Here is a 9,592-nt window from a genome sequence, read left to right as displayed (position 1 = left end):
GGGGGGACAGCAAGTACCCTTGGACTGGCATTGATTTTTAAGAGAAATGGATGTGCTCAGGAAGCTGACTGGGTAGTAACCAACAGGGCCTCCATTTGTTCTGTGAAGCTGTTTATATTATGAGACCAATTTCTTTAAGTAATAAATCAGTTTTATCTTTATATTTACATAATTGATGTGAGGTACTGACTATGGACTGTGGTTTGTTTAAATTTTTTCGAAATCTGATAGTTGGTGCTATGAGATATGAAGCAATTTTCTAAAAGCATTACTTAACGTTTTGGGGGCCCCAACAGGACTAATAGCTGAGTTCTCAGAGTGGAAAATGGTTAAAGAAACATGCCACCAAAAAGCAAGCAATGTAATGTCTTTTCTTGTGTCTTCTTTTAAAATAGAAACTCTTGAAACAAATTCAGAATATTAATGATAGAAGCCTTGACACTAGAGAACCCTGATGTAATCAAAATGACATAATATGGGGTCAGCTTTGGTGGCTCAGTGTATTAAAAGCCAGGCCTAGAGATGGGAGGTCCTAGGTTCAAATCTGGCCTCAGACACTTCCCAGCTGTGTGACCCTGGGCAAGTCACTTAACCCCTATTACCTAAGCCCTTACCACTCTTCTGCCTTGGAGCCAATGCACAGTATTGACTCCAAGACAAAAGGTAAGGGTTTTTAAAAAAAATGACATAATATAAAATTAGTTAATTGAAACTAAATACTCTGGGAAAGTTGGGTTGATTACATAATAGGTCATGAAACGTAACTGTGAAGAATAACAGCATATAAAGGGGATTTCTTTTAAACTGGGTATCCTTAATAGATTTAAAGAAAATTATGAAAGAGTACAATTTATTACTCTGGCATTTGCTATCAATTTACAAATTTTATTTTCTCTAGAGGTTATGTAAAGGGAAAAAAGGTTAAACATGTCCTCATTTATTATAAATGCAATATAGAGAATGATTACCATATGGATACTGTAGTTCTACAGGTAATTCCTTTTATTGCAACATTCTACACTATTTCAATTAGAGAAGATGACCTTAATAAATATGCTTCTATGTCGCTCATTTAACTTAGTCCCATAATAAGATATGAGGGTTAAGAACTAAATGGAACTTTATACATCATATAATCTCACCATTTTATATTACAGCTGAGAAAACGAAGACACAGAGAATTGAAATGTCTTGCCCAAGATCATACAAGTAGTGAATAGCAAACCTACGTCTTCTGATTACAAATATAAGACTCTTTTTACAATCTTACTTCTGAGAAGGTATTAATTTTTTATTTCTCTTTTTTTATTATAAACTTTTCAAACAACAACAAACAAAACACTTCCACATGTAAAGAGGAGAAAAGGAGGATCCTATGTGAGACCATGAATCTCTTGTCATATATATTTGTTTTAATCTTACATTTAAAAAAGTCACTTAAATTATATTACACTTATGTTTTAAATTATATTAAATTTCTGAACTTTATTATGCATACATCAAATACATACATATCACCTCCACTTTGTTTCTGTTTTTTTTATTCTATGACTACTCCATTCACACTCCCTAATATAATACCCTCTAAACAATAAAAACCTTCCTTTTTGAGAAATATTTTTCCTTCAGCTTCTATTGCTTGAACCTTATTCTTCTAGGTATATTTGTAAATAATTTTTTTCTAAAAGAATTTTAGCTTTTTATTTTTTCTTCTGTAATAAAAATTTGAATAATTTGTAAGCATATATACATAAGTATATATTTCAATATGTAATAATAATAAAATCAATATATAAATAATTCCAAGTTTGTTTTGGTGATTGTCAAATATAAGTGGTCAAGGCTTCATTGAGAATACCGTAGTCAAAGTGGTAGTTATGGACACAAGTCAAAAAATTAAAGACAGAATTTCTAATAACTTGTCCTGCATCTATCATTTAATACAACCTCAAATATATCACAAACTATACCTATTTTCTTAATGAAACCACTTTAACCACTTTCTTAACTTATAACAGTGCCATTCTTTTTAGTTCACCAAACCACAGTCTGGACTTTTGTAGCATAACTGGAGCAAGAAATTATTGAAACTCATTAAAAAATTGTCAAACTAGAGGTAAAAAGAAAAGGTAACTGTTATCATCTACTCTTCCAAAAGTAAAGTAGAAAATCTTGACCCAAAACATATTCTAAGGAACTATGGGTAGAAACAACAAAAACTTTATACTCCAAATGGTACAAAGAATTCATGATTTCAAAGTAAGAGTTCTAATTCATAATATAGATCTCAAAGTATCCTTGCCTGACAATTCTGTCATTGTACATGGTCTCCTTTAAGGTCACCACAGAAAAGGATGAGTGCTCTATAATACCCAAAGTACTGGGAATTATCCAATTTTTGCCCTAATCATGGTGCCAACTTATCTTTGTTTTTGCTCAGATGTTTGATAATGCCCTTTCCTCTAGTTTTTCCTTGCAATTCTTTATATGTTTTAACTTCTTCACACAAACTATGCTTTCTTTTTCAAAAGGGGTTAGATTTATTCTGAATTAAAACATCAAAAAACAACTTTTCCAGGAACAAAATAAGAGCAGAAAAAATTCTATATGAAAATGTGGCTTTCCACTTATACTACATGCTTTTTTAAAGGTATATAATAAATTCCACCTATAACTTTCAAAACTCCCCTGCTTGTCTGTGCTTTTTTATGAAATCCCTTCCATTTTCTGTGCATTAAAAGTTTCTATGTTCCTCTTTTCTAGCCATTACTATTGTTAATTCCATCTCCCCATCCCTCACCCCAATTAATTAAGAGAAAGAAGAAACCATAAAAATACTATTTGAGACAAACACAATCAAATAAAATGAATATGATTACCATATTTGTTACCTTGACCTTTCTCTCTGTCAGTATATGGCAACATGCTTCATCATAAGTCCTTTGGAGAAATGGTTGGCTATTGGATCAATCAGAACAAAGGCTTTTTGAGTTTGTTTTCCTTTGCAGTGTTGCTTTTTGTATAAATTGTTCTAGTTTTGCTCAGTGTTCTGTATCAGGTGATGATACCTAATTTTCTCTCTCTTTCATTATTAAACGAAACTTATATTCCATCACAGTCAATAAACACTAATTATTCAGACATTCTCCAGCTTCTAAGAGGCATTTTGAAAAGGTGTTGTGAACAGTTGATAATAACACTCAGAGGAGCAGCACAGGGATTAACTAAATGGCTCAGTGGATTAAGAACCAGGCCTAGACATAAGAGGTCTGTCCTTTATTCAAATATGAACTCAGACAATTCCTGGTTGTGTGTTCCTGAGCAAGTCACTTAACCACCATTGACTAGCCCCTTACCCATCTTGTGCCTTGGAACTGATGCACAGTATTGATTCTAAGATGGAAGGTAAAAATTAAAACAACAACAAAAAAGAAGTGGGACAAAAAAGATAAAATGTTATGGTTAAAATATTCAATAAAATAACTTAAAAAATAAAACACATAAAGTTACATTTTAAAACGAAATCAAATGCAACCTTCATGGATCCTTGTGGACACATTAGTGAACCCTATGTCTCCTTTACTTTTGCATTGTTGATCTAGATTTTGTTTCTTTTCTCTCCATCATTAAATCTCCCCTGGTTCAAGATCAGATCTTTGTTAGGCATATAGGTATTTTCTCCCCAATATCATTATGCTTCAACAGTTTTATCCTCTCTAATATTTTTATTACTATTATTTATTATTGTTCAGAAACAGTTTTGATACATAGAAAATAGGTTTTTCTGGGTAAGTTGTAGGTTTATTTAAAGTTACATCCCCACCCTACCCCCATAGAATTATATTCAATTTTGCAATGTAAATTGTTGATATTTTTAATTTGACATCATTTCCTCTTTTAGAAGACCCATATTCCAAGCTCACCTTCTCTTCCAAATTGAAGTTGCCAAATTTTATGTAATCCTGATTGTGGTCTCTTGGTACTTCTATTATTTTTAAAATATATATTTAAAGTAGTTTTCCTGTGATTTAGAAACTAGATTTTTTAAGAATATTTAGACTTTTTATTTAGAGTTACTTTCAGGCTGGAATTACTGCATTCTTCCCATTTTTTTACTTTGCCCTCATTGTTACAATAAATTAGATCAATTTTCACTAATTTTTTCTTGAAATATAATTTCCAGTGTTTTTGACCATAGTTTTTAGGGAGTCTAATGAGTCCTTAAAATAAATTGTATTTATATCTTTTCCTCCTTTTTTGGAGTCATCATTTTAATTTATTTTTGTGTTATAACAATATAATATGTAACATAACTATAATATAGTACATACAATTTGTTGTAAACATATAATAAATTGATACTTAAAATTACCCGCCCTACCCCTCTCTTATGATCATTTCATTATAATAAAGCATAGGTTTAAAGAAAAAAGAGAGATCTGAGTGTTTACAGATCTTTTAAAGTGCTGCAATATTCTGTTTGATGCCACTCCTTGTGTTCAATTGTTGAAGAAGTAAGCAATGATAGAATTCTAGTTTCAAGAAGTTGTGTTTATCAAATCACCATCATAGATGATTTCTAACACAGCAGGATAAAATATAGATATTCCATGGATAGTGAGATCTTCCAGATACTTCAATTTATAGGAGTTGTGAAATTGATTGCATTGAACCCGAAATCCTTCAGGGCATCTTACATAAGAAAACAATCAGTAGATTTCATGCTAATTATTCACATAGAGGAAACATTTGGGTCATGAATGTCTATAGTTTAGACCATTGATGACAAACTTTTTAGAGATTGAATGCCCAAACTGCAACCCTCATGCTGCCTTACCCCAAATAGGGGGAAGGAGGAAGTATTCTCATTCAGCTGCTGAGCAGAGGGGTGGGTGATGAAAGAAATGTTATGTCCTCAGACTTGCATGGAGAGAAGGTAGGGAGCAGTGGCTGCCACCTCCTAGAACTCATGTCATAGATTCACCAACATGGATCTAGACTGATATATAACTGCTTGTATAATGCAAAGAGCTTGTCTACACACACATACACAGATACATGCATAGATGTATACACCTATGAATATGTTGTATATATAGTATACACATAGACGTATGTATCAAACTTATATATTATTAAATAAGCATATGATATAATATATGCATATAATATAATAATTAGTGCCTATAATATATACCTGTTGCATGTGTGTGTAAGACAGTTCAAATGGAAAATGAATTGAATCCATTGATAATTGAACAAGAGATGTCAGGTGCACTGGATTATCTTTGTTTCTAATGTAGTATTTTTAGATAGAACCAAGCTTCTCCTTGAAATGAAGATTCATATATTTTAATCTCAATATTCTACTGGTGTGCTTTGACTGTAAATTATAGGATATTTCAGTTTCTGAGGAATTAAAGCTGCAGTTCACCCAAAGGTTAATGGACAATCACATGGCTAATATGAATATGATGTAGCACATTATAAACCAAGAAATACACAAGTAAAGTAGCTTAAAGGAAAAATGAGAGAGAATTTGAACTGAAAAAATTGACCAGTTACATGATATAAGTAAAAGTTAGCCAATGGAATAATAGGTAGCACATATAATATTGAAAGGGCTCTAAGAAGACACATTCCATCTCATCCATACCCCTGGACATCTATAGAGCTCCTGTAGATGATTCATGGGAAATCCTGGATAAAAGGCATAGATAAGAGGGTTGTTGTGGTTGAGGCACATGCTGGCCTTCAGGACCCCATTTGTGGTTTTTCTTGGCAAAGATACTGGAGTAGTTTGCTATTTCCTTCTGGAGATCATTTTATGAATGAGAAAACTAAGGCAAAAAAGGTTAAATGACTTGCCCAAATCCACAGAACTAGTAAATGTCTGATGCCAGATTTGAACTGAGACATATGAGTTCTGACTCTATGCTTGGCACTCTATTCACTGTGTCATCTAGCTGCATAATTTTCACCATTGGATAAAATTTCCATATCTAGGAAATCATAAATACATTTAAATATCAATGTAGGCAATTAAGCAAGTAGCATTTTTTCAGGAAATGATTTGTTATTAACTACCCATTTACTCACCAGATAGCCATGCATAATTTGAATAATGCCTTATTTGAGAAAAGGTAAAACTACCAAATACATTTAAAAATGAAAAGATATTTATGCAACGAAGCTGCATTCAAATCTACCACTTCTAAATATTGTCATGAACAAAGGGAGAAGAAAAAAGAATGGATAAGGGAACAGATGTCATGAATTATAAGAAGTTAAATGATTTCTTAAGGAATGGTGCTATGAGAAGGGAAAAACAATTTAGAAATCTCTATTGCTAGGAAAACTATATTTTTGGATCATCATCATCATAGCTATTACATAAGATTCAAAAATTTATGAAGAACTTTACAAATATTGCATTATTCTATCCTCCCCCAAATCCTGGAGGGTAGAAACTATTTTTATCCCTATATTACAGATAAAGGGATATAAGTAGAAAGACATTATATGACTACTTGACCAAGGTGACAGAGTAAGTTTCTGAGACCAGGTTTTATTTCAAGTCAACTCTAGGTACATGCAGCACACTATTTGCTACAATAGTCAACTGCTTCAAATAAGTATGGTGAGTCAGAGAAGCAATGGTTTAGAATAAAAATGTATTTGTAAAATCTTATGCAAAAGAATGGAAGAAAGATGTGAGAAGTTCCTTCTCATAAAGTATCAAGAAGCAGTAGATGTGGAAAATAAACACAAGTTTACAAAAAAATTTGGTAAAAGAAACAATTATTCTAAAATATCCTCTGGCCAAACTACAAGGACAAAAGATAGAAAAGATCTTTAATCTTTACATAAACAATTTTATTCCCATGTTAAAGACAAAAGAGTCAGTATATTGATGATTATGAATTAAACAATCATTTATTAAGCACCTACTATGTGCCAGGTACTGGGGATATAAAGGCAAAAAAAAAAAAGAATCTCTGTCATTGAGGAATGACTGAACATGACAAGCAAAATGATAAAAAAAAACACCCTGGAAATACTTATACTAAAAGATGCCACATGAAGTGATCAGAACCAGGAGAACATTGTACATAGTCAGAACAATGGTGTATGCTGATTAACTGTGAATAGCTTAATTTCTAAGCAATGCCAGGATCCAGGACAACTCCAATGAACTCATGATGAAAAAGTCTATCTTTTTCCATGTATGGAACAGACAGAATCTGTAATTGATATATGTCTTCTTTCAAAATATGATGCACATTAAATATGTATTGTATGATAACACATGTACAACCTATACCATATTATTTGCTATCTTGAGGAGGATGAAGGGATGAGAGAAAACAAGAGAACACAGATCACAAATGTCTGAAAGTGATTAATAAAAATTTCATTAACATATAACCTAGAGGGGGAAAAAGTCCCTGCCCTTGATGAAGGAGCTCACAATAGAAAGAAAGAATATGCAAAAAACTCCAGTACATACCAAGAAGATACATACAAGATAAATTCTATATAATCACAGAGAGAAGATGATAGTATTAAAGGGAACAAAGACCTATTGCCAAAAGTGAGGTTTTGTTTTCAGAAAAACACATTCTTGTTTGTAGCAGATTCTCTTCCCAAGAATGGTTAACTGAAACTGTTCAATCTAGAAGTAAGAAAAAAAATTTATTGAATGAATATATAATAGCCTAATAGCTGGTGGAATAGTCTGGGGTCTAATCAGATAGCCTTGGGACTGATGGATTAACCCAATAGGTATTGGAGTAGTAGCCCCAGTTGTGGAGCTGCAACCCCATGTGTGGAATAGCAGCTCCAAATATGGAATAACAGTTACATAACCCTGGACTGATGGAGTAGCAGTCCTAGAGATGATGGAGTAGCTGCTCTTGGGGTAATGGAGTAGCCCAATAGATAATGGAATAGCAGCTCTAACTGTGCAGTTGCCACCCTATCTGTGGAGCAGCAACCTGAGATATAAAACAGAGTTTGCATATTTATTGGGGTTCTCAGAGCTTGTCATCTCCTTTTCCAGGGTAATGTCCACATTTCCCAAAAACCCTAGAAAATGAGAACAACCAGGTGGAGGTGTATTTTGGGGCTTGACATGTATGTCATAGAGAATAAGGAGCATGTGCACTTTTGGGTGATTCTTCTGGAATGCCAGAATCCTTAGTACCCACATCCAATGTTCCACCAATGTTAATCTTGTTATCATTTGTCAGTGTGGGAAAGGTCTTGTTCCCCTTCTGCAGTGAGAATATGGGGGTGGGGGATGTGGTACATTGGAGGACCACTACACATAATTATTTATGACTAACAGTTCAAAAGTAAAATAAAAAAAAACAGTATGAGTAATTAATAAAACAGATTAGGCACAAAGCTGGCAACCAGTATAGAATATTACAGATCCAGTTCAGGTGACTAATGTTACAGAATGGGTAACTGATCAATATGCAATTTATTCTTGATTGATGCTGAAACTACAGGTTTTATGGTTGATGTTTTAACTAGTACTAAATGGTGAGAAATACAATATTTTAGAGTATGTGGGTCTTGTTCCTATTTCTACTCACTGCCCATATCCATCAATTTTAGATGAGATTTCAAGAAAACCAGGGAAGCTGAGACATGGGAACAAGCAGGAAAAGAACTGTAGAGTTGTAAACATGTACAGAATTGGAGTATATAAGAAAAAAAATGAGCCATTATGAGAGTATGAAAGAGCAAGTGAATATATTATAAGGCATAAGAAGCCTAGAAATGTAGGAAAGGTCAAGGTTATGAAGGATTTCTTTAAAAGAGGATTTTATATTTGATTCTATAAATAATGGGGAAGCATTAGAGTTTATAGAATGAGAGAACAGTGGTGGCATGAAACAAATGTGCTTTTTAGGAGACTGCTTTGACAACTGATTGGTGGAAGAACTTGAGTAGATAGATATTTGATGAAGGAAAAATAACAAGCTGGCTATTATAATATTTCTGAGTATGAGGTTATGGGGCCCTACTTCAGGATAGTCAAGGTTTTAGAAGAAATAATATGGAAGATTTGACAACAGATTGGATATGGGGGAGATGTGGTGGTAAGATATAGTGAAGGGTTGAGAATTATACAATGATTGTAACTCTAGGTGAATGGTAGAAGGGCCATCTTCATAGTTATCGACAAGTTAGGAAAAGAGGAAACGTGTGAGGGAAAAGATCTAATGTTATAATCATCAGAGTGCTACATAAAAGAGTTAAAATGAAATCAAAGAAAATAAAAAGGAATAACATTTTAACAAGAGCTGTTGATAGTTAACATGCCAAAAAAGTCCACGATGGTTTTGAAGGTAATTGTGAAGATATCAGGGAGTTCTCATGATATCTAAAAAAGGAAAGTGAACTTGCTTGGAAAATGTCTTAAATTTTTTTTGCAAACACAAAAAGGAAACTGAAAGAATATCATTACATATAGATGAATAGCCCTACTTTCTCATTCCTATTTTAAAGTAAAATAATCTACAAAATCAGTAATATAATAATAAATCAGTAAATATTTACTAAACCTTTTCTATGTTCA

This window comes from Monodelphis domestica, chromosome 2 (genome assembly GCF_027887165.1).
Source record: "Monodelphis domestica isolate mMonDom1 chromosome 2, mMonDom1.pri, whole genome shotgun sequence".
Classification (NCBI taxonomy): domain Eukaryota; kingdom Metazoa; phylum Chordata; class Mammalia; order Didelphimorphia; family Didelphidae; genus Monodelphis; species Monodelphis domestica.
The sequence above is the reverse complement of the archived record's forward strand: the minus strand, read 5'-3'. Positions refer to the sequence as shown.